This window comes from Periophthalmus magnuspinnatus, chromosome 16 (genome assembly GCF_009829125.3).
Source record: "Periophthalmus magnuspinnatus isolate fPerMag1 chromosome 16, fPerMag1.2.pri, whole genome shotgun sequence".
NCBI classification, from domain to species: domain Eukaryota; kingdom Metazoa; phylum Chordata; class Actinopteri; order Gobiiformes; family Gobiidae; genus Periophthalmus; species Periophthalmus magnuspinnatus.
Genome location: NC_047141.1, coordinates 2,032,835 through 2,058,380, shown reverse-complemented (window position 1 = coordinate 2,058,380; position 25,546 = coordinate 2,032,835). Strand labels below are relative to the sequence as shown.

The 25,546-nt window shown below is 44.4% G+C and overlaps 1 pseudogene; it reads right to left on the bottom strand.

The window, feature by feature from the left end:
- Positions 1–763: 763 nt before the first annotated feature.
- LOC117383429 (late histone H2B.L4-like) overlaps positions 764–25,546 on the bottom strand; it is a 43,272-nt pseudogene continuing 18,489 nt past the window's right edge.

Here is a 25,546-nt window from a genome sequence, read left to right as displayed (position 1 = left end):
GGCTCTTGACTACGGTAGCTGTAATACTCCAACAATCCATCAAGTGGTGTGGCTTCGTAGCTTATACATAATGCACTGCCTGGCCAAAAAAAAGTCAGCACCTGGATTTAACTCAGCAAATAGGTCTGAGCCTCCTGCAGTTGGTCAGGTCTAGGTTCAGCAACAGTCTGTGCTCAAAGAATGAGGTCAGCTGACACCTGAATATACTGAATGACCAGGTTATTCCATCAGTGGATTTTTTCTTCCCTGATGGCACAGGCAGATTCCAAGATGACAATGCCAGGATTCATCGGGCTCAAACTGTGAAAGAGTGGTTCAGGAGCATGAGACATCATTTTCACACATGGATTGTCCACCACAGAGTCCAGACCTTAAGCCCATTGAGAATCTTTGGGATGTGCTGGAGAAGCTTTGTGCAGCGTCAGACTCGACCATCATCAATGCAACATCTTGGTGAGAAATTAATGCAACACTGGATGGAAATAAATCTTGTGACATTGCAGAATCTTATTGAAACGATGCCACAGCAACTGCATGCAATAGCTAAATGCGGTCCAGCCAAATATTAAGGTGTGTGACCTTTTTTTTGGCCAGGCAGTGTACATAAGGTGCACCGGATTATAAAGCACACAGTCGATTTTTGAGAAAATTAAAGGATTTTAAGTGCACCTTATAGCCCGAAACATACAGTAGGTTTATAGCTAATTGTAGACATGTTCAATCACTTACTGGAAAGTTAGTGGTTTAATTCTTCAGGAGCACTTTACTTGGAGCTGGTGTACTTGGTGATGGCCTTGGTGCCCTCGGACAAGACGTGCTTAGCCAGCTCTCCGGGCAGCAGGAGGCACACAGTGGTGTTGATCTCCCTGGAGGTGATGGTGGAGAGCTTGTTGTAGTGCTCCAGGCGGGAGGCCTCTCAGCCAATGCACTCAAAGATGCCGTTGAGAAAGAGTTCATGATGCTCATGGAGATGGCGGTATCGGGTTGGACCTGCGTCAGCACCTTGTACACGTAGATGGCATAGCTCTCCTTCGGACTTAGCGGGTTCAGGCATATTTCTGATGGAGATCAGCACACACTGTACCTGTTATATATGCATTGTTATGGTAAAAATACGGTTTGTGCTGAGATTAACTGTTACGTCAGCCAGTGTGGCATTTATGCATACGACTTTTCCATTGAAACAAGCAGGACAAATTATTGATCATCACGATTATATAAAAAACAACAATTATTGTCAACTCTTAATAATAAATGATATTTTTTATCATCCCATAGTACACGCCCACTGTGATGTAACGCCCACTGTGACGTACACGCCCACTGTGACACGCCCACTGTGACGTACACGCCCACTGTGACACGCCCACTGTGACACGCCCACTGTGACGTACACGCCCACTGTGACACACCCACTGTGATGTACACACTTCCTTTTCCAGTTTTATTTTGGTCATACTCGACTCAGCAGTGTTGCGTTGTTATTTTGTTACAAATGAAAAAAAAAAGTGCTGCTCTAGTGTGATGTGCAGCTGTCCATAGGGGGCGCCGACAGCATACGACACTTTGTTGTGATGACGTTTATGGCAATGTCAGCTCCCTTTGGACTTGTATCTTTTATTAAGTGGTTTTAGATGAATATCGTGATTTAAAATGTGTAAATTATAACATAATGATCCACAAGTGTCAGAGATGAGGACCATAGAGACACAAGCACAACGGGGCACATTTAAACCCTGTTGTTGAGTTAGTAATAAAGGCTTTACTTCATAGGGACCTGGTCCCCATGATGCGAGTGTGTGTACAGATTATAGTCCCCACATTGTGATGAAGACCCGTCCACACACATGTACACGTTCGCCTGTCTAACGAGCTCGCCAGTGTCAGAGGAAACGCCACCGCTGTTCTGACGATGACAAACTGAGGAGCAGTCTGTCACCATCACTGAGGCCAGAGCAGGAGCAGCAGGAGCAGCAGGAGCGGCAGGAGCAGCAGAAGCGTCAGGAGCGACAGGAGCAGCAGGAGCGACAGGAGCGGCAGGAGCAGCAGACATGTAGTTTTCCCAGATCCCAATGATGACGGATGTGTGGGAAAATTGCTGAATGGTCACACAGTTAAAGGAGAAGCAGACAAGACAAGTACTCTGGGGAGCGGCGATGAAGAGGAGGAGGAGGAGGAGAGGAAGAGGAGACAGAGGAACTAATGTAAAGGCAGAAGAGGACAGGAGCAGGGGAGGGGGGGGAAAGAAGATGTGTCACTTTGAGGAGACAGAGGAAAAAATGCGAGGCTTGTACAAAGGAAGAGAGGAGAAGAGGATGGAGAGAGGAGAGGAGGATGGAGAGAGGAGGATGAGGAGAGAGGAGAGGAGGATGGAGAGGAGGATGGAGAGGAGGATGGAGAGAGAGGAGGATGGAGAGAGAGGAGGATGGAGAGATGAGGATGGAAAGAGGAGAGGGCAGAGGAGGATGTAGAGAGAAGAGAGAGGAGGATGGAGAAAGAAGGGAAAGGAGAGGAGGATGGAGAAAGGAGAATGGAGAGAGGAGGATGAGAAAGAGAGGGGAAGAGGATGAGAGAAACAGAGAGAAAGAGAGAGGGAGAGAGAGGTTGGGGGGGAAGAGGAAGAGGAGATGTGTCGCGTAGAGGAGAGGAACAAATGTGAAGCTTGTAGAGAAGAAGAGAGAGGGGGAGAAGGTTCTTTGATGCTTATCTTTGGCTGGACTAGACCAGGACTAAACCAGGACTAAACCAGGAGCAGCCAGCAGGGAGTGTCTTGTCTGCAATTCAGCATTTTAATGTAAGTGAAAGAGTATGTATCACACATGTGAATTATGTGTGTTGTTTTTGTTTGCATTTACACATGTCATACCTAAAAGTCAGCTGTTAAAGCTCCTCTATCACACAAAATGGACTCCTGTGAGTTTTAAGTCATATTCTAATGCTGTTTCCTCCTCAAAAACAGACCTGGAGTTGTGTTTTGTTTCATTCACACATGTTTGAGTAACACTTTATTATTAGTCTGTTACATCTCCAAAGCTCTAAATTCTCTATTCCACCTTGTGATGTCTCAAAGTGGTAGTTTTACAGTTCCTTTTACCTTTAGTTCAGTAGAGATTGGCAATTCCAGATCTGAAATGATCCAAATGATTATAGTGAAGGTGTATGGAGTTTAAAAATGCAGTGGAGCACTTCCTGTATTACCACATGATGACATCACAAGGTGGAGCAGAGTGTTTTCTCAGCCTAAATATGCAGGCTTTGTGTGTTAAACATGTGTTAATGAAACAAAACACAGCTCCAGGTCTGTTTGTGATGAGGAAACAACATTAGAACAAGCAAACCTCCAATGACTCTTTCAAATGTTTCTCATCTGGTTTTGTAAATGAACTCTTCAGGTATAAACCAGTGCTTCAATATCCTTCTCTTCCTGCTCCTTCACCTTTTTCCCCATCGCAGCTCAAGTCTCAGATCTATGAATCATCCCCGCACACACATACACAGACTCCCAAACAGACTAAATGACTCTAAACACACACACACACACACACAACAAAAGCTTTGAAACAACAGCTCGGCGTCGTGCTCCTCGCTCTCCTATCAGACGCCATCCATCAAACCCACTGCGCGTTTCTATCAATAAGGATCTTCATACATTTTTCAGTATTCAAATACCTGTGGGCTCTGGGGAGAAGGAGGCCCCGTCTGTCTCCCGTCTCTCCCACAACAAAAGCTCCATTCATAAATATTCCATGTTCTGCTCTTCTGACGCGCATTGATCTCGCTGATTTACTCTAGGACTTTGGCGAAGGCGGCCATTTTTCACGCTAGGATGTGTTAGCGTTTATGAACTGTCTCTCCCCCTGTCTCGTTGTTTTTCCCCCGGGAGTGGATGGGCTTTTCTTGGTCATTAGTTCAACACAGGTTTATCTATTTAAGGCGGCAGAGCTCGTTTTGTGTCGTATTGACGCTGTTGTGTTTGAGAGAGACGGAGATGTCAAAACAGAACGTCAGGAGGAGGAGGAGGAGGGAGCGCTGTCAGGAGAGCACCATCGATTTATAAACATTCTGTCATTCGGGGGTCATTTGCTTTTGTCGTTCTCTGTTACAGATCGTGTTTGTCATTGTCATAGTTGAGCGCTTAATAAAGACGAGGCTGGATTTACAGAAACCCACAGACTGTGTGGACTCCAAATGAAGCTCATGGAGGCTAGCAATTATAGCGGCCAATTTGGAGCCCAATTCCACGTTTTGAATTCCGACCAGGAGTATCATAGCAACAAAAGAGCCAATCTGGAACCTTTTTGTTCAAGGTAAAGCCTATTCCCGTCCACACCTCAGGTTTAGCAACGCTGTCAATCAAACCTGTTGCTAACGCTAGCAGGAACAACCTCGGGGAAAGAAGGCACCTGATTTGTCTGTTATTAATGTTCATATGTTGATTTATAGACACAATAGTGAGTATTAATCCTCAGCCTCTTAATACCTGAGGAGTATTAAGAGGCTGAGGATTTCTACACTCACCGCCAGATCGTCAGTGTATCCTCATTTTCCTCTCATTTTTTGTACCACGTTTTTTGTACTCAGTTGGACTTTCTTGTTCTTTGCCAGATTTTGCTCCTTGAGCTACCCGTGCACCGCAGCCTCCGATCCAGCTCACTTTAACCCATGATAGAACGCCCACCCCCGACCCACTTGCTCCAATAACTACTTTTCACATTTTGTATTGTAAATAAACTCTGTTGAACTGTTTTTTTCCAAGTCTACATCTTTGGTCCCTCCAGACGTTACAACACAGGGTTAACAAAAATGAATGAAACAGGTAAATATTATTATTACTGTTATTATTATTATTATTATCCATCATCCATTTTCTTCCTCTTATCCGGGGCCGGGTCACAGGGGCAGCAGTCTAAGCAGGGACTCCCAGACTTCCCTCACCCCGGACACTTCCTCCAGCTCCTCCGATGGGACCCCAGGGTATTCCCAGGCCAGCCAAGAGACATAGTCCCTCCAGTGTGTCCTGGGTCTTCCCCGGGGCCTCCTCTCGGTGGGACATGCCCCGAACACCTCCCTAGGGAGGCGTCCAGGAGGCATCCTGAGCAGATCCTCAATCTGTAGGAGCAGCGGCTCTACTTCGAGTTCCTCCCGTGTGACCGAGCTCCTCACCCTATCCCTAAGGGTGCGCCGGGGCACCCTACGGAGGAAACCCATTTCGGCCGACTGTACCCCTCCCTGAACAGCCACCTTAATGTGGTGGAGGGGTTTGAGCACCCGAATGATCCTGGGAGCTATGTTGTCAGGGGCTTCATGCCTCTGGTAGGGTCACCTATGGCAAACAGGTCCTGGGAGACGGGTCTGACTAAGAGCGGTTCAGAAGCTCCACATGAGGAGAAAAACAACAAGACCAGTTACGTTGCCCGGACTGGCGTTACCAGGGCCCCACCCTGGAGCCAGGCCTGGGGTGGGTGCTCGGCAGCGAGTGCCTGGTGGCCGGGCCTTTCCCCACGGGGCCTGGCCAGGCCAAGCCCGAAGCAGCAACGTGGGGCCGTCCTCCCATGGACCCACCACCTGCGAGATGAGCCATGAGGGGCAGGTATAGAGAGATCCGGACATGGAGACTAGCTCTGGGGACATGGAATTATTATTATTATTATTATTAGTAGTAGTAGTAGTAGTAGTAGCAGTAGTAGTATTAAATTTCTTTATAAAGTCCATTCACTGGTTTTGATGGATCTTAAGCTGGTTCCTTGGTTAAAAAGGTTCATTTTCATTAGGAGATAGGACGTCCAGAACCCTGAGGTCATGTCTGGACTTAATTAAAGATTCTTTATTAAAAATGTGATTGACTGATGAGATACTTTACTGATCTGAACAGACATCAGGACTAAAATGTCACCTACAGAAAGGCCTGTAGTGGCTCTTACAGCTGAAGAAATAACGGCTCTGTCTGTCACGTGACCGGTCGAGTCCAGTCGAGTCAAGTCCACAGAATCAAACAGGTTCTGAGGGATTGTAACAACTGTTAAATCCACATATAAACCTAAAATCCTCTTTATACTAACAACTGTAGTGTTTCAGTCGAGTCACATGGGTTTTAATCCCAGATCACACTTAAGTCTGGATTGAGACCAGTCTCTCAGGAACTTGTTCAAGTCTAGTCTGAGTCCTTATGATTAAAGTCATAGTCATTAAATTAAAGGGTACATTATATATATATATATATATATATATATATATATATATATATTTATATTTATTTTTTTTTTTTTTTTTTTTTTTTTTTTACATAATTACAGTTCAAACCAGACGTTTACATAGACTTTATAAAAAGACACATGTTTTTGTTTCTCTTAATGTCTGACATGAAATCAGAAACCAGATGAATGAATGACGTCTGGACATTCTAATGATGTTTATATTTATGTATAATTGTTGGAACAGATGAACGTGAACCTTCAGGCATCTGGAAACTGCACCAAGGGTAAATCAGACATGTGCAAGTCCACAATTCTCCTTCTGATATCTTGGCTGATTTCTTTTGACTTTCCCATGATGTTATACAAAGAAGCAGTGTGTTTCAGGTGTATTTCTGATGAACTCAAATATTGTCAATAAACCAATCAGAAGCGTCCAAAGACATGACATCATCATCTGGGTTTTCTCAACTTGTTTAAAGTCATAGTAAACTTACTGTATGTAAACTTTAGATTTTGAAGAAAGTAAATTGTCTAAAAAAAAAATCTTTCTTTCATTATTCTGGCACTTATCAATGGAAATAATTTTGTTAATCCTAATTGACCTAAAACAGGAAAAGTTTAATCTGATTTTGTGTCAGACAGTTAGAAAAAAAAAGCATGTGTCTTTTCATATCGTGTATATAAACACTTTTTACAAGCTTATTTTCACAGGCTCATCGAGGCGTCTCAAAGCGCCACCACCGACACTCACGCACTGCATTCATATTAGGTCATATGGGTGAAGTGTCTTGCCTAAGGACACAATAACAGAACTTGGTGCGAACTTTGCCTCACAGTCTGACCATAACCCTCTAACCCAGGCACGAGGCAATCATCTTTTTATTCAAATATAATTCAATTTCACCTTTCATTTTTGATCTGTAACCATTCCAGCTGGTCTCTCATCCTTTTGCCTTATCTAGCATCTTTTAACTTGAGCCTATGACATCGCTTTAGCTCCGCCTCCGCTGCTCTCCCGCCCCAAAGCTTACTGATGGTCTGGAGGCGTTGACATGGCGACCGGCGTTATGAATCAGAGCGGTTAAAGTGGTGCTCCATCAGCGGCTCTGCTCGGCCTCGTGTCAGCACCGTGCAGAGGGACGCAGACGCAGTGACTGTAATGACCTGAGGAGGGCGCTGTCACCGGGCACAGACGGGCCGGAGACAATAGGGATTAATGAGAAGTGAAGGAGTGAGGACAAGGACTCCAGACGGATGTGGTGAGGCTGCCAGCGCCAAGAGGGACACATGAGAAAGTAAAGGGAAGGCAGACCAAATACATTTTATATGCCATATTTTCTGGACTATATGTCGCTTTGGAGTATCAGTCGCACCAGCCAAAAAATGCATAATAATGAAGGAAAAAAGACATATATAAGTGGCACTGGACTATAAGCCGCATTTTTGGGGGAAATTTATTTTAGAGGCATTTTTGTTCAGTTTTTCTCAGTTGTCTTTTAAATGACCGTAATGATGAAATTTTACATTTTCAGTGGTACAGGAGTAGTAGATACTGGTACACAACCCTGGAGTGCCCTCGTGCGGTCGTCAGTGTGACATTAATCAAAATGTGAAATTATATATTGAATAATTTCTCATATAAGTCGCATCTGAGTATAAGTCGCACCCCCGGACAAACTATGAAAAAAGTGACACTTATAGTCCAGAAAATACAGTATATATTAAAATAACTAAATATATAACTTCTTTTACTTGAGATAAATAACAGTTTGGTATTCCACGTATTGATTTTTAACTTAAGTGGCCATATTTGTTTTTTTGCCAGAACAGTGTATGCGTCTCTGTGATTGGTTAATCCGTCTGTCATTCACATCCACAGTCTGTATAAAGAAGTGACTGAGTGTGACGTCACCACAGCGTTCGGCTCAGAATGAAGCTCATCGAGGCTAGAGCAGTTATAGGGGCCGACAGCAAGTATCATAGCAACCAAAAAGCCAATCCAGAGCCAGGCTGTTGAAGGTAAAGACCCTTCCCGCCTGCAGGATGAGGCGCCTTCTTTCCCTGGGGTCGCCCCTGCTAGCATTAGCAACAGGTTTGACTGACAGCCTTGCTAAGTGCCTGGTGCCTGCGAAACCATTATTGTGAGCTAGAAGGAGTGTTACCTTCAACAGCCTCGCTCCGGATTGGCTCTTTGATTTTATTGCTATGATACTTTCGGTCAGAATTCCAAATATAGAATCTGGCTCGAAATTGGCTCCTACACAGTTTTCCCTCGCTATATCGTGGTTCACCTTTCGTGGTATCGTTGTTTTGCGGATTGTTTTTAGTGCAATTTTGTATGTTTTTTTTTTACAGTGTATGAACGTGCATTGTATTCTGCGTCCTGATTGGCTGTTGGACTGTAGACCATTGTCCATCAGTCTCCTCCGTGCCGTGTCTCCTGTACAGTACAGAATGTGTTCAGACAAGTTTACATAAATGTTGGATCGCAGTGTGACTCTGAAGTGCTGTATGTTTGCAATTTGTTTTCTCCCCGACAAAACCCACAATGTCAATGAAACGTTCTGCACCGACAAAGACGCCTACGAAGGTTTGAACTTTGAAAGAGTTTAAACAAGAGAGAAATGTGAGAAAATGTTAATGCCTGTGTGAGAAAAGTGTATAAAGTGTGTGGTGAGGGGTTTTACAGACAAAAAACATAGAGAATAATTGTAAAAAATAAAGCTGATACTTCACGGATTTTGCCTATTGCGGGTTATATTTAGAACGTAACCCTCACGATAAACGAGTGACTCACTAAGTGAGTGACTAAGTGCTCTGGCCTCATTGAGCTTCATTTGGAGCTGAACACTGTGGTGACGTCACACTCACTCAGTCCACGTTTTTACACAGTCTGTGGACAAGACTCATTTAGCTCAGATACATGTGAAAAACAGGTAGAGTGCTTTTAAAAACTTCAGAAGTGAGTTTTGCAGAACGTCGTCCTGTTTGCATATGGTCCGATTACATTTACTGCAGAGCCACACTGATAGAATGTTTGATCGAGCGTTCTCCCCGCTCACCTGCAGAGCCCAGCACGGAGGAAAAGTTTGATGTGATATTTTCAGTGAAAGTGAGAAGGATTAGCCGCTCCTCGGATCGATTCCGCCGGCTTTGATTGGCCGATGTGAGTTTTAATTAATCATTGGGGTAATCAAAATGGCTGCCATATTCGGGCCTCAGTGCGGAGTTTTGGGAGTCGTCCGAGAGTCTATCGATTTACAAGCTCTGCCTCTTTCCTCTAAGAAGCATCACATTGACCTTTGAGCGGCACAAACACACCCAGAGCCCGGGTTTATCTCTTTCACCGAGAGGTTCAAACTGATCTAATGTACGACATCATAAGGTCAAACTACAGCCACATTGAGGGCAGTGTTCTGGACAGGGATTTACAGATATATATATATATATATATTATGTAAACTTCACTCCTGTGAGCTTTAAGGCATGTTCTAACGCTGTTTCCTCCTCAAAAACACACCTGAGTTGTGTTTTGTTTCATTCACACATATTTGAGTAACACTTTATTATTAGTCTGTTACATCTCCAAAGCTCAAAATGCTCTGTTCCACCTTGTGATGTCATCAAGTGGTAGTTTTCAAGTTAACAGCTCAGCCTAAAGAGGGAGGAGACGAGGAGGAGACGGGACAAGAGAAGGAGAGGAGACAAGAGGAGGAGAGACAAGAGGAGAAGAGGGGAAGAGGGGCAGTGGGGGAGAGGAGACAAGAGGAGGAGAAGAGATAAGAGTAGAAGATGGGCAGTGGAGACAAGAGGAGGAGAGGCAAAAAAAGGAGGAGGAGACAAGAGGAGGAGAAGATACAAGAAGAGGAGAGGAGAGAAGAGGAAAGGAGGGGAAGAGAAAGAGAGGAGAGGAGGACAAGAGACAAGAGGAGGAGAGGGGGAGAAGAGGACAGGAATCAAGAGGAGGAGAGGAGAAAAGGGGAGGAGGAGGCGAAGGAGGAGAGGAGACGGAGAGGAGACAAAAGGAGGAGAGGAGACAAGAGGGGGACAAGAGACAAAAGGAGGAGAGGGGGAGAGGAGGAGAGGAATCAAGAGGAGGAGAGGAGACAAGAGGAGGGGAGGAATCAGGGGGAGGAGAGAAGAGAAGGAGTGGAGAGGGGGAGAGGAGACAAGAGGGGGAGAGACAAGAGGAGAAGAGGGGGAGAGGAGACAAGAGGAGGAGAAGAGACAAGAGGAGGAGAGGAGACAAGAGGAGGAGGGGGGAGAGAAAGAGAGGAGAGGGGGACAAGAGGATGACAAGAGACAAGAGGAGAAGAGGGGCAGAGGGGGAGAGGAGACAAGAGGAGGAGAAGGGGAGAGGAGAAGAGGGGGAGAGGAGAAGAGGGGGAGAGGAGACAAGAGGAGGAGAGGAGTTTTCAAGTGAACAGCCCCTTTTACCTTTAGTACAGTAGAGATTGCCAATTCCAGGTTTGAAATGATCCAAATGATTCAAGTGAAGATGTGTGGAGTTTAAAAACTTGAGAGTGGAAAGACGCTGTATAAAAATGTCTTGAACATGTGTTTTTCTTGCTCCTTCAGACACAATGTAGTTTATCTAATTTATGAGTTTATAGTTGGAAAAAAATAAAAAATAAATAAATCAATAAAATTCTGCATTATTTAAATGTTTTGTACTTTAAATTACATTCATTTCAAATTATAAATCAGATGTTATGTTTCAACAGTTACTCTTTAAATTGTCATCGTAAACGTCATCACAACAAAGCGCCCCCTATGGACAGCTGCATGTTACTCCTACTTGAGTCATTTCTTGGACTACTTTGTACTTGTACTTTTAGGTTACTCTTACTCACGTACACTTTTCGTCTTCTCCACCACCTCTGCTCCAGATGCTAACAGTCCCTCCCTCCTCCACTGTCAGAAGAGCGCGTCCTACCCCCCGCCGCCGCCCTCGCTGCCCTCGCCTCTGTGTCCCTGATAATAAGTCCAAAAACACCACATCAAAGGCCTTTCAGAGCCACTTTGGGTCATTTAACTGCAGCTTTCATCTGCGGCACCAGCAGCTCCATCAACGCCGGACAAAATGTGCCCCTAATCACACCACTATCCCTGCCGCTGTCCCCGCCGCTGTCCTCGCCGCTGTCCCCGCTGTCTGGGAGGCTCCATTACACGTGTGCCTCTGGATTTACTAGAGATATTACAGAAATAAAGTTCTGATGCTGTGAAAATGAAATGATATATTCACCCAGAGATAAAAGAAGTGTATGAACATGAGATGAGCTCTACAGTTCAAATCTGTGACAATTCTGTTATAATTTACGCATTTTAAATCACAATATTCATCTAAAACGACTTAATAAAAGAAACAAGTCCAGTGTCTTTCTGACGTCTCCGTAAACGTCATCACAACAAAGCGCCTCATGCTGTTAGTGCCCCCTGTGGATAGCTGCACATCACACTACAGCTTTTACCTTTTTTTTTTGTTTGTACCAAAATGACGACGTGATGCTGCCGAATCCTACGAGTGTCACAGTGGGCGTGTACCACTGGAGGTTAAATGGGGTCAGATCGAAAATAGTGGATTAAAGATTCCTCAAACATGAATCACTACAAATACAACTTCACAGGCTCAATGAGAAGAAACGACTAGAACATGGAGAAACATCTGAACAGAACAGATTGAAGAACAGATCTGATTTGAAAGACTAAAGTATATTCATGTATTTTCAAACTGTATTCTTCTATTCTGAATGATTCAAAGTGATGGTTCCAGTAAAGGGAGGAGGAGGGAAGAGGGTAAAAACAATAGCCGCTAATATCACTCACTCAAGCCTGTCCTAGATTAGCAACTACACAAATCAAAAATAGATTCTGTAAAGAGAACAAAAGTGAATATGTTCTTCCACTTATGCAAACTGCTTGTTATATCTGTTTGAAGGGAGGAGCTAACTACCCTGAAGCTAACACATGCTAGTCGTTTACAATATAAGGGTCATGTCTCAATTCGCCAAAATACCCTTAGATGCACCATTTGAAGTGTGCGTCAAAGGGCAGTTACGTAACTTCAATGAATGAGCCCAACGAATGCGCCCTGCGTTTTCAGCGTTTCCACGGAGATCGGCTGTAACCGAAGCATGCATCCATGCAGACATCACACACTGCTATATCCCATCATGCACCGTGCCTATGCAAAAAAAACAGAAGAAAATGTAGTCCACTGCGCAATATACGTTCAAATGTTCGTACTGATGTAACTCACCTACAACAACGTGACATGAAACTGTTAAATCTGAATAAAGATCTGTACAGTGTGTGAGTTTGAGGATTGAAAAGGAGGGGAGTTACATTGAATAAAGGAATGTGCAGTTATTGCTAAACAATAATGATAATGTGTATGTGGGGAGGTTCCTTCTTCTAATCCGCATGGCATCTTCATAAGGCTCACACTGGTCTGCACAACATCTTCATGAGTTCCGGTACATTCCATAGGTCTGTGCCCCCTGGTGGACACGTGTCATTTACCTTAGCCTTAGTAAAGGTAGATACCAGTTTGATGTCGTGCTGCAAAGCTAGAAAATACTGGAACAGCATAGACGATAAAGAGCGCCCTCTACTGGTATGAAAGTGGTTTAGCCACAGATCAAATTAAACCTGGCCCAAATACAGAATTGTTAATCTGCAATATCCCACTTTGTGTACAACTACTCGAAGTGTTCTCTGGTTTATAGACTATGAATGTTTAAATGATCTTGGTTACCTCAGTCTCTGTTACTCACAAGGTAAGGTCCGTGGTCTAGGCCTGTTCCATTTCGGCAAGATGGCGGCTACACTGAGGACTACCTATTCTTAGCCGGGTACTTCGAACAATACTTCGAGGAGTACTTCGAATGGTACCTTTGAATAGTGCATTTGACGAATTGGGACATGGTGAAGGTCTGTTTGAAGGGAGGAAGCTAAAGCTAACACACGCTAGTTGTTTACAATATAAGGTCCTTTATCACACAAAGTTGACTCTTATAAACTTTTAGCCATGTTATAATGTCAGTCGAACCTGTTGCTAACACTAGCAGGAGCGACTTTGGGGGAAAGATGGTGCCTGATTTGTCTGTTATTAATGTTCATATCTTGATTTGCAGACACAATTGTGAAATAAACTGTCACTACTTGTTTGGAACACGGTGGTGACCAGGTTCTCTATGTCCATTCATAAATACAGTCTTTGTACCTATGTCTCCTTATCGACTCAGATTTGATCTGTTACCAGGACAGATTTTAAACACCAGCCTCACTCATGTTTAGCTCGTTTTAAGAAACTCTGCGGCTTCTATTAATATTTGAAGTAGGTCAGGCTCAGTGTTTGTGCGAGTGATGAGAACAAATTGGCGCACGGCTCAGTGATGATTCTCCTCGCTTTTAAAAGGAGCCACAGGAGCTGCCAAGTGCTGTGTGCATGTGGAGCCCGACCAATGCACAAATATACAAACATGATGGAGAGGGTCGGGGGGAGGCGGGGGAAGGTGCAGGGGAGGCATGGGGGAGGCGCGGGGGAGAAACAGGGACGGATATATAGGGTCATGTCCAACTGAGTCAAATTAAGACTTCAAACTTCTATGAGGTATTAAAGAAGGGGTATTACACTTGTATGGGGTATTAAAAATGGGATATTTACTTCTATTGAGTATTAAAGAGACGGTATTTACTTATATGGGGTTTTAAAGAGGGGGTATTTACTTATATGGGGTTTTAAAGAGGGGGTATTTACTTATATGGGGTTTTAAAGAGGGGGTATTTTCTTCTATGGGGTAATAAAGAGGAGGTATTTACTTCTATGAGTATTAAAGAGAGGGATTTACTTCTATATGGTATTGAAGAGGGGTATTTTACTTCTATAGGGTATTAAAGAGAAGTATTTACTTCTATGGGGTATTAAAGAAGAGGTATTTACTTCTATGGGGTATTAAAGAGGGGGTATTTACTTCTATGGGGTATTAAAGAGGGGGTATTTACTTCTATGGGGTATTAAAGAGGGGGTATTTACTTCTATGGGGTATTAAAGAGGGGGTATTTACTTCTATGGGGTATTAAAGAGGGGGTATTTACTTCTATGGGGTATTAAAGAGGGGGTATTTACTTCTATAGTGCATTAAAGAGAGGGATTTACTTCTATGGGGTATTAAAGAGGAGGTATTTACTTCTATGGAGTATTTAAGAGTGGATATTTACTTCTATGGGGTATTAAAGAGAATTTCGTTTTTGACGCTCTGATTCTCCCCTCCCTTTGCTCTCAGCACCAAGTCACTCCCCCTTCAGAGCACTATCACAACACAATCAGCTGCATCCCCCTAATGAAACAACTGCACATCACATCAGGTTTGTGAAGTCATATTGTACAGTTTTGTATCATTTTTTTTTATTTTTATTTTTATTTAATTTTTTTGTATTTATGTAGGATTATTGTGTGGGAGCATGGGTGATGTTGGCTTGTGGGCGGAGACTTGTACAGAATTTTACAGCAGGGTTTGAATAGGGCCTGGGAGACATCTCTGGATTACTCAAAAATGCATGGATGACTTCAAGGACTTCTTCAGACATTGAAAAGTACATTTTGCGTATCACCCATCTGTAATAAGAGCCTGTGTGTGTCCCTCAGTCGTCCAGGTCGGGTCCACCGCAGACGGACATTGAATTCACTCAACTGGACAAACGTTTACGACTCTGGGACAGTTCACACCTGAGTAATTCAAAATAATAGGTCCACCTCATTGTAAAGAACTTGTGTGTGTTAGCGTCCGTGTTGTTAGCTCCTCCCATCACACAGATATGAAGCACAAACCTGGTCTGATCTGAAGAAGCGTCTGAGGTGAGGAGTAAAACGGTTCCCTCTTAAAGACAAGACGATTCTAGACGAGACAAATACAAGTTCTTATTGTCAACTCAGTCCTGTTGTCCTTGTGTCTCTGTAGGTATCATCTCGGACCCCTATGGATCATTATTCATTTACACATTTGAATCACAATTTCACAGTGGGCGTGTCACAGTGGGCGTGTCACAGTGGGCGTGTCACCGTGGGCGTGTCACAGTGGGCGTGTCACAGTGGGCGTGTCACAGTGGATTTGTATGTGTCACTCTAAATATAACTGTGACTCCATCAAACTTGTTTATAACGTGGCTGTTAATGTCGTCGTTAAATGTTTAAACTCATCTGTTCCAGTATCTCTGAATCCTATTATCTGAGTCTATTTTGATTTCATTCCTCCGCTCCTCCCTCGCTCTGTCTCTCTCCTTCGCTCATCCCTCCATCTCTGTGTGAACAAAGCACTTCCATCACAAACAATGCATATGTAATGAGAGGAGCTGCTCTGAGGCGCCATCTTCATCTCACCTTCCTCTTTCTTTGCTCTCTCTTTTCTTCCTTCCTTACATCTATTTTCATCTCTCTTTTTCCTATCACTTTCCCCCCCTCTTCTGTCCTGAACCTCTTTTTCTCTCCCTTCCCATCCTTCTCCCTCTTTCTCTCTGTCCCCTCCTTCTCTCATCTAAACCTCTTCTTCTTCTCTCACTCCTCCCTACTTCTATCTCTCTCCCATCATTACTCCCCTCCTCTCTCTTTATTATTTTTCTTTCTCTCACCCTTCTTGTCTCTTGCCCCCACCCCTCACCTCTTGGTCTCCCTCTCACTCTTTACCCTCTCTATCCCTCATCACTCTCTCCTCTACTTGCTCTCATTCTCTCTCTCCCTCTATCCTCACCTCCCCCCCTCTCTCTTTTTGCTTCATAGTGTTCTCACTCTCCCCTTCTCTCCTCCCACTCTCCTCTCCTCCCTGTCCCATCTCCTCCCTCTCTCCTCCCCTCCCTGTCCCTTCTCCTCCCCCTCTCCTCCCTCTCTTCTTCTCTCCTCTTTCTATCAGAGCATTCCCAATCTCCTCTCCTCCCCCTCTCTCTCCTTTCCTCCTCCTCTCCTCTACTCTCTTTTCTCTCCTTCAGAGCATGCCCCCTCTCCTCCTCTCCTCTCCTCTCCTCTCTCTCCTTCAGAGCGTTCCCTCTCTCCCCTCCGCCTCGTCTCTGCTTGTCTCTCCTTCAGAGCGTTCCCTTTCTCCTCTCCTCCTCCTCTCCTCTTCTCTCTCCTTCAGAGCGTTCCCCCTCTCCTCCTCTCCTCTACTCTCCTCTCTCTCCTTCAGAGCGTTCCCCCTCTCCTCCTCTCCTCTCCTCTCTCTCCTTCAGAGCATTCCCCCCTCTCCTCCCCCTCTTCTTCTCTCTTCTTTCTATCAGAGCATTCCCACTCTCCTCTCCTCTCCCTCTCTCCTCCTCTCCTCTACTCTCTTCTCTCTCCTTCAGAGCATTCCCTCTCTCCTCTCCTCCTCTTCTCTCTCGTGGAGCTGTCAGTTTTTCTTCTAATTACTGTAGATCTGTTTCGCTCTGGTGCTGCTGCTCTCCAGGCACAACTCCTCAAACTTTGTGTAAATGCAGTGAGGGCTGTCTCCTCTCTCTCTCCTCTCTCCTCTACCTCTCCTCTGCCTCTCCCTATCTTCCTCGTTCTCTTATACTTTCTCTCTCTCCCTCATTCTCTTATACTTTCTCTCTATCTTCTACCTTTGCCTCCTCTCTCTCTCCTAACTCATTTCATTTTTCTCCATCTCTATTTTGCTCCCGTTTCTTGCTCTCTGTTTATCTTTCCTTCTCTCTCTCTTAACTCCTCTACCCCTCTGCACTTTATTGCCATCCTTCTTCAATCTTTGCTCTCTCCTCTTAAAGCGCTCTCTCTCTCTTTCACTCTTTCTCCCTCCCTTACTCATCTCTCACGTCTCCTTGTCTCTCTCCTCTCTTTCTGTTTCTCTTTTTTCTTATTTCTCCCCCCTCCCTCCTCCTCCCTCCCTCTCTGTCATTCTCTGTCTCCCTCCCTCTTTCCTTTTCTCCCTCCCTCCCTTTCCCTCCTTCCCTCTCTCTCCCTTCCACCCTCTCCCGCTTCCTCCCTCCCCCTCCATCTCTCTCTCCCTCATCCCCTCTCTTTGTCCTTCCCTATTTCCTTCTCTCCCTCCTTCCCTCTTTCTTTTTCTCCCTCCCTCACTCCCACCCTCCCTCTTTCCTTCTTTCCCTCCCTCACTCCCATCCTCCCTTCCTCCCTCCCTCTTTCCTTCTCTCCCTCCTTCCCTCCCTTCCTCCCTCCCTCTTTCCTTCTCTCCCTCCTTCCCTCTTTCCCTCTCTCCCTCCCTCTTTCCTTCTCTCCCTCTTTCCCTCTCTCCCTCTTTCTCTCTCTCCCTCTTTCCTCCTCTCCCTCCTTCCCTCTCTCCCTCCCTCCCTCTCTCCCTCCCTCTTTCCTTCTCTCCCTCTTTCCCTCTCTCTCTCCCTCACTCCCACCCTCCCTCTTTCCTTCTCTCCCTCCTTCCCTCTTTTCCTCCCTCCCTCTTTCTTTCTCTCCCTCTTTCCCTCTCTCCCTCCCTCTTTCTCTCCCTCCTTCTCCAGTTCTTTTCTCCGGGGATGAGGAGATTGCCAAATAAAAGTCTTCCTCATTTCTTTCTGGTGGTGGGTAAACAATCCAGGTCTGCTCCTCTCTGTCGCTCGCTGCCTGACTGAAGAGGAGGAGGGAGCGATGAAGAGGAGGAGGGAGTGATGAAGACGCCGTGTGCCGTTTCATAAACACTTTAGACACACACACTGAGGATTGGCTAAAACAGCTAAAGAGGAAACTTTGCACAATAGTTTTTGTTTATAAAAATAAATGTTTTGTGAGCGTGAGCAGCGCGGCTCATAACCATGAACCTATGTGCGCTAGCTAGCTCAGCGCGTCAAAGCTAATACACACTTTTATTGAAATTAGAAAACTGAAAAAACGGATTAAAATTCAGATTAATTAAATAAACACTACACAGTTATTTTTATATGGAGAATAGTTTCAGTTTGTGCCTCAATATTAGCATTAGCGTTAGCATTAGCGTTAGCACTGATACACAGACGTGTCTCTTTCTAAACATGCGTGTCCTCTTTTCAAGTGTAATTTTACTTGTGTGTTTGTGTGTTGGTGTGTTTGTGTGTTGGTGTGTTTGTGTGTTTGAGTGTTGGTGTGTTAGTGTGTTTGTGTGTTGTGTTTGTGTGTTGGTGTGTTTGTGTGTTGGTGTGTTAGTGTGTTTGAGTGTTGGTGTGTTAGTGTGTTTGTGTGTTGGTGTGTTTGTGTGTTGGTGTGTTAGTGTGTTTGTGTGTTGGTGTGTGTGTGTTTGTATGTATGTTTGTGTGTTGGTGTGTTTGTGTGTTGGTGTGTTTGTGTGTTGGTGTGTTTGTGTGTTGGTGTGTTTGTGTGTTGGTGTTTATAACGTTGGTCTCCACCAGGGCTGCCCTTTACCACCGGTTCTGTTCATTCCCCCTTGATCCCTCCCTGGGGAGGTGTTCCGGGCATGTCCCACCAGAAGGAGGCTCTGGATGAGACCCAGGACACTCTGGAGGGACTATGTCTCTCATCTGGCCTGGAAACACCTTGATGTCCCACCGGAGGAGCTGGAGAACATGTCTGGGGTGAGTGAAGTCCCGGAATCCTTGCCTAGACTGCTGCCCCAGTGACCCGACCCCAGATAAGAGGAACAACATGGATGGATGGATGGATGGATGGAGACTGCTCTAGACGTGTTTTATTACAAAGAGACTGCTGCTTCACCAAACTACTGCACTGAAGAAGAACAGCCTCTGCACTTCAGAGCTGGAAGAGTGTAAAAGATACTCTGTTAATGAGGATTAGACGGACCAAGATCTTTTGTTTTTAGCTCAGACCCCACAAATGAGGCTAGTGCAGTGATGCTAACTGAACTGTTCCTCTCTGCAGGATTTTGGGCCAACAACCACCACCATGATGGGATTATTTTGGCTGTGTCCTTCCCCTGTGTCCATCCCCTGTGTCCATCCCCTGTGTCCATCTTCTGTATCCATCCCCTGTGTCCATCCCGTGTCCATCCCCTGTGTCCATCCCCTGTGTCCATCTTCTGTGTCCTTCCCCTGTGTCCATCTTCTGTGTCCATCCCCTGTGTCCTTCCCCTGTGTCCATCTTCTGTGTCCATCCCCTGTGTCCATCTTCTCTGTCCATCCCCTGTGTTCTTCCCCTGTGTCCATCCCCTGTGTCCATCTCCTGTGTCCTTCCCTGCGTCCATCACCACTCCACTCCGGTCAGGTGAGTCAGGTGACTTTTATGAGTTTATTTGGCTGAATATGTTTCCACTTTAACTGTTTAAGTCAAAATCCACCTGAAGCGAATACACGTTTATGTTTATTAAAGTTCTAAATGTAATATTTGGAGTTTCCAGATCCAGAAAAAGTTCCACACTAGTGCATTACATGAAAATGAATGCTCCCCAAACATATCGCTCCAGCTCCATTTCCTCCCCAGTCTGTTGCTATAGTAACTGTCATGACAGGCCTGTATCTGCAGTATTCTGTTTCTTATGTAAATACTGCTCAGTCCAGAGTCCCGTTTCCGTTCTAGCTGCGTGTCTGTGTCCGTCTCTCTCCAAACTTCTCCTTGTGTAACGGCAGAAGCTTCAGAGCCGTGTTTGCTTCCATCTGCTGCTAAACAGGAATTATGGGAAAATCTGGCAGGATTTAAAGTTTTTGTTTGTTTACCGACGCCAAATGAGCAGAGCGAAGAGAAGATGGTGGAGGGAGTTTAAACTAGCGGTGAAGCGATGTGTTTATAATGCTTCAGACGGGCTTCCTCCTGCTCTTTGTTTATTATATGTTTATTAAAGAGGAAGTAGAGTCGTCTTTGTTGAGGTGACGTCTGTGAGTTTGACACGTCGTTACTGGACCTGTACTGGATTTTATTTTGATGTTTTTGTTTTGAGCAAACAATCAGATCAGGATTACGTTGGATTATGAAACGAGCTTTATGTAGGTCATTCATGAATATTCTGGTTCTGTTTAACAAAATGGCGTTTGACAAAGAGCCTATATCACACAAATGAGGTTTAATCCATGTTCTAACGCTGTGCCCTCCTCAGAAACAGACATGGAGTTGTGTTTTGTTTCATTCACATGTTTCAGTAACACTTTATTATTAGGTCTGAAATGATGATTTAAAAACACAGTGGAGCACTTCCTCTATTACCACATGATGACAGAGAAAGGAGAGGGAGGAGAGAGAGAGGAGAGAAGAGAGAAAGAAGAGAGAGAGGGAGGAGAGAGAGGGATAGACAGAGAGAGAGAGGAGAGAATAGAGAGAGGAGAGAGGGAGAGAGGAGTGAGGGGAGAAAGAGAGAGAGACAGAGTGGAGAGAGAGAGGAGAGAATAGAGAGAGAAGAGAGAGAGGAGAGAGAGGGAGAGGAGAGAGAGAGGAGTGAGGGGTGAGAGAGAGAAGAGAGAGAGGGAGGAGAGAGAGGAGGGAGACAGAGTGGAAAGAGAGAGGAGAGAATAGAGAGAGAAGACAGAGAGAGAGGAGAGGAAGGAGATGAGATAAATAAGAGAGAGAGGACAGAAAGAGAGAGCGAGAAAGACAGGAGAGGGAGGAGATACAGAGGAGAGAGAGAGGGAAAGACAGAGAGAGACAGGAGGGAGGAGAGAGAGGAGACAAAAAGGAGAGAGGAGAGGATGGAGAAAGAGGAAAGAGATGAGAGGGAGGAGAGAGAAGAGAGAAAAAGAGAGAAGATAGAGGAGAGAGAAATAAACAGAGGTGAGGGAGGAGAGAGCGAGCAGAGAGAGAAAGTGGAGAGAGAGGAGAGAGAAGAGGGGGAAAGAAAGAAAGAGAAGAAAGGGAGAAGAAAGGAAGGAGAGAAGAGGGGAGAGAAAGAAAAGAGATAGAGGGGGGAAAGAGAGAGGAGAGAAGGGAGAGAGAAAAGAGACAGAAAGAAGAGCGATAAGAGACAGAAGAGAAAGAGGAGGGGGAGAGAGAAAGAGAGGAGAAGGAGGAGAGATAGAGACAAAAGATCGGCAATTCCAGATTATCTGAAATTATCCAAATGATTTTAGTGAAGGTGTGTGGAGTTTAAAAACACAGAGGAGCACTTCCTGTATTACCACATGATGACATCACAAGGTGGAACAGAGTGTTTTCAGTTTGAGAGAAGAACTCGGTGTAAATATGCAGGGTTTGTGTGTTAAACATGTGTGAATGAAACAAAACACAACTACAGGCTGTTTGGGATAAGGAAACTACATTATATATTACATTATATATATTATACAGATCCTCACAGTCGCCTGTTTATTTTCATGTTTCAGTTTTGTCCCAAAAATGCTCCATTTTGTGTTCACACATAAAATGCTTTATTTTTATTTGAAAACACCACATGACAAAAAATGTGTAGTACATTTTGTTCTTACTTTTATGTGACTGAATGTCTGTGTAAACTCTCAGTCGTCCAGGTCTGATCCAGAGCAAAAGACAAAGTTTAAATCTGTCAACTGGTCAAATCATTGTAGGAGTGAAGACGTTTCTCTGCTCATCCAAGCCACTTCTTCAGTTCTGGTCAGAATGCTGGTGAACACTGCCTTAAATCTATCTGAAGGGAGGGGCCACCCTGAAACTGTAAATATCTATTTTCTCCAGTTTCAGTGGAACTACCCTAGTCAGCCCTTAATGACCCTGCTATTGTTCTCTTTGTTCTGGGTCTGAGGATGGAGTTGTAGATGGGGGAGAGATTATTTCTCAGGCCTCCATTCCTGTTTTCTGAATTTCTTCTTTCTTTCTTTAACCTTCCTTTCAAACCATTTCTTTTCTCTGGCTCAGATCTGTACCTCACTATCTTCAGAGGAGTGGTCAGTGTCTTTGAGATGTAGATGGACAGCAGACTGTGGTCCTGAGCTGCTCTTGTGCCTTGTTGGTTCATTCTCTTATGGAGTGTCTGTTCAGTTTCTCCAGTGTCACTGCACTCTTCACTACACTGAATGGAGTAGACACATTACTTTCTTTATGGCTCGGGGTTTTGTTTTTTAAACTAAACAGCTACTCCATAAGAGGATGTACCAACACCGGCGTGAGAGCTGCTCTGGACCCCAGTCCGCCGTACATCTCCATTTCAAAGACACTAACCACTCCTTTGAAGATAGTGAGGTTCAGATCATATTAAGCCGCTCTACATGATCCTGGGTTTTTTATTTCACTATTGTGTCTGTAAATCAAGATATGAACATTAATAACAGACAAATCAGGCGCCTTCTTTCCCCAAGGTCACTCCCACTAGCATTAGCAACAGGTTTGATTGACAGTGTTGCTAAGCACCTGCTCCCTGCTAAACCAAAGGTGCACGCTCATAGGTGAAATGCGATATAGTGAGGGACAAATGTACCTTCAACAGCTTTATTCTAAATTGCCTCTTTGGTTGCTATGATACTCGTGGTTGGAATTCCAAATATGGGACTCTGCTCCAAATTATCCGCTATAACTGTTAGCCTCCATGAGCTTCATATTTAGCTGAACGCTGTGGTGACGTCAGACTCTGTCTGTGATAAATCCACAGATGTTGAACCTGATCGTTTATATCACATTTGAACAATATGACTTTTACCTGTCTCCATCTGTTTTAAAGTTGATGTCATCTGAAACCAGCTCGTTCTCTAAATTGAATCCTTCAGTGGAGTCGTGAGCGAATGACAAAGCCGTCGTTCTAATCTCCGAACGGCTCCGTGTTCTGTTTAAAATGCACGGCTCCATTTCACATCCAGACTGACGCTCTTTCAGCAGCCTCTATCTCCCGGAGTAACGAGGGGAAATGATTTGAATTAATCAATTAAAATTCTCCAGTGATGGATTAGATTTAGGTTGCTTATCATAATTAAGGCTCCCCCGCTCGATGGCGTCCCGCTCGCCGTCTTTTCGCGGTGTTGCGGGCGATTATTGAAAGCTAAATGAGAGATGTGGGCCTGGATTGGCTTTGTGTGGGATCCTCTGAGGCCTCTGCTGTAGTTAAAGTAAAGCCTGTTTCATTGTGAATACAAAAGATCTGAGGACTGAGCAGCGGCTACAGTGACTGTTTCAGTGTTCAGCTGTCAGAGGTTTGATACATGGATGAGTCAAACACTGACTTCTTTTTCTGGGTTTTAAACGGTAAATATTCACATTTTTATGCAACATTTTTCCACCTTCAAACCAATTTATATCAAGGAACCGCTCACATGTTCATACACGCGAGTGTCGTGCCCAAGGACACAACAACAGCATTCGTCTGTGAGAGCAGGAATCACCCTGCCAACCTGTGGGTCAGTTCTGGTCAGATTGCTGGTGGACACTGCTTTACACACTGCCTGGCCAAAAAAAGTCGCCACCTGGATTTAACTAAGTAAATATGTTGGGGTTGCTGCAGTTGGTCAGGTCTAGGTTCAGCAACAGTCTGTGCTCAAAGAATGAGGTCAGCTGACACCTGAATATACTGAATGACCAGGTTATTCCATCAGTGGATTTTTTCTTCCCTGATGGCACAGGCAGATTCCAAGATGACAATGCCAGGATTCATCAGGCTCAAATTGTAACAGAGTGGATCAGGAGCATGAGACATCATTTTCACACATGGATTGTCCACCACAGAGTCCAGACCTTAACCCCATTGAGAATCTTTGGGATGTGCTGGAGAAGCTTTGTGCAGCGTCAGACTCGACCAGCATCAATGCAACATCTCGGTGAGAAATTAATGCAACACTGGATGGAAATAAATTTTGTGTGACCTTTTTTTTGGTGGCAACTTTTTATGCCAGGCAGTGTATTTGAGTGAACTACACTCAGCCCCACTGACAAAACAACACATACCACATTCAGACCACAGACTGTATGCAGTAGTCCCAGTGGTTTATCGCAGAAGTTACATTCTAAAAATAACCCGCAATAGGCGAAATCCACAAAGTATTTTTTACAATTATTCTGTATGTTTTTTGCTGTAAAACTCCTCTCCACACACTTTATACACTTTTCTCACACAGGCATTAACATTTTCTCACATTTCTCTCTTGTTTAAACTCTCTCAAAGTTCAAACCTTCGTATATTATATCCCTCTTCCTCGATGTTCTCTTTAAATGTGTTGTTCTCGTGCCTCTGCTCCAGCGGTATCCACAGAGGCGCCTCTCTGTGCAGAGAACTGTACAGGAGACACGACACGAAGGAGACTGACAGTCCCTTAGCCAATCAGGACGCAGAACACAATGCACGTTCATACACTGTAAAAAAAAAACAACAACTTCCAACTGCTAGCTCCAATTCACTTTCTAGTGAAAAACTGTGTCCCCTTTGTCTGTATCTACTGCTGTCAAATTTATGATTTTGGTCTTAAATGTTTGTATTAACCCGCTCTACGTGATCCTGGGTTTTTTTTATTTCACTATTGTGTCTGTAAATCAAGATATGAACATTAAGAACAGACATCTAGCATTAGCAACAGGGTTGACTTGGCACTTTGTTTGCTATGATACTCGCACTCACTCAGTCCACTTCTTTACACAGACTGTGATTTATACTCGGCGAGTTGAGTGAAGTGTCATGCCTATGGACACAAAGGCAGAATGCGCTGACACAATTAACCCTTAAACCAGGGGTGTCAAACTCATTTTCACTGAGGGCCACATCAACAAAATGGTTGCTCTCAAAGGGCCGGATGTAACTGTAAGATAAATGTCACTACGTTTTAATCGTGTTAATTAACCATTTCTATATTTATTACTTATTCAAGTTACAAATATTGCATATGGATTTGCATAGATATGAAAAAATGGCTGTTTAACTGTGTATCTAATGATAAACTGACATTATAAGACAGTCATACCTTTTAATTTACTTTGTCACGGGCCACATAAAATGATTTTGCGGGCCGAATTTGGCCCACGGGCCTTGACGTCAGGGACGACAGATGGAAGCTAACTTCAGCTATAATCTGTTTTAAAGCATCTTTAATGTTTTTGCACATTGTCCCTGTCAAATAAACTAATAAAGAAAGAAAGAAAGAAAGAGTTTGACACATGTGCCTTAAACCAACACGGACCAGCTCCTGAATACACTTACATATTTGTGCTTTTAACATGGATGCAGATGCTTTCAGTTGCCGTGGTTTCCTCTCTCTCTAACATGATGATGATGATGCTGATGGTGCTCATGATGAAGGCTTGGATGCAGAGGCTCTGGGGGAAGTCTTGGCTGAGTCTTGTAGGAGGGAGGGCGCTTGGCATTTGAGGGGCAGAGTAGGTCCAAGTACATGAGGGAGACGGAGACGGAGCAGAGTGTGAATAAAAGTGAATAGCCCCTGGACAAAACTCAATCATTTGTTTGTAACATAAAAAGTTACAGTATATGACTTTAAATACAAATTACAGATTCATTTTCAACATCTTTGTCCTCTCCTCCTCCCCTCCTCTCATCTCCTCCTCTCCTTCCGTCCTCCTCTCCTCTTCTCATCTCTTC